The sequence below is a fragment of the Arachis ipaensis genome, chromosome B07 (genome assembly GCF_000816755.2).
Source record: "Arachis ipaensis cultivar K30076 chromosome B07, Araip1.1, whole genome shotgun sequence".
Taxonomy (NCBI): domain Eukaryota; kingdom Viridiplantae; phylum Streptophyta; class Magnoliopsida; order Fabales; family Fabaceae; genus Arachis; species Arachis ipaensis.
In genome coordinates, this window is record NC_029791.2 from 105,202,739 (window position 1) to 105,203,493 (window position 755).

At 33.6% G+C, this 755-nt stretch overlaps 1 protein-coding gene across 1 annotated transcript in view; it reads right to left on the bottom strand.

The window, feature by feature from the left end:
- The window catches only part of LOC107610038 (glucose-induced degradation protein 8 homolog), a 2,979-nt gene extending 2,714 nt beyond the window's left edge, over positions 1-265 (bottom strand). Inside the window, exon 1 of the mRNA XM_021106131.1 lies at positions 1-265. This exon is cut by the window's left edge and continues 255 nt beyond it. The gene's annotated coding sequence lies outside the window, so the exon portion shown is untranslated.

The following is a 755-nucleotide window of genomic DNA, read 5'->3' on the forward strand; positions in this document are numbered from 1 at the left end:
GTCTCCTCTCTTCGCTCTTCCCTCTTCCCCTGCTCCTCCTCCACGTGACCCCGCCTCTAGAATAATACCCCCTCCTGCGCGACTCTCTTACGCACCAGTCGCCAGACAAAATCAGTCACTATTCAAACAAGCAAAAGCAAGAACAAAAAGGGTTTTGTTAATTTGAAATCAACCATCAAGCGAGTTGATTAAACTTTTATATGATGTTTTCAACATGTGACAATAAAAGATTTTGTATTTATATAATATATACTATACTATATACTACACACTACATATGATTCTATTTAACAAGTAACAACATCCTTTTCATTTTTCAATTCTCCTAAATGGAACCCGACCAAGCATTTTCAACCAACAAGAGGTTCAAGGCAAAGAGATCCACTATCTCTATATCTCTTTATTTTTTGTGTTGAGGTTTTATTGGGTATTCTTATAAAAATACAGCATAGTTAGATAATTCTAAGAATCAAGATTGCAAAGAATTGTCCTGAGACAAAATTTTTTTTTTTGCCGATTTATCTTATTTACAAAAATGTCAGATCAAGCTATTCAAGCAAATGGAGGATGTTTTTATTTCCTACCAAAAGACTTTGAAACAATGCACAAACCTAGAGAAATTCGAATTATCTTTTAGTCGAAACGTACACACTAACAGATAAAATGATCATTCAAGATAAACTAGAAATTAAGATCGTGAAGAGACATTCGAAGTACCTTAGACTTCCTATTTTTTATAGGAAGGTCTAAGAAAT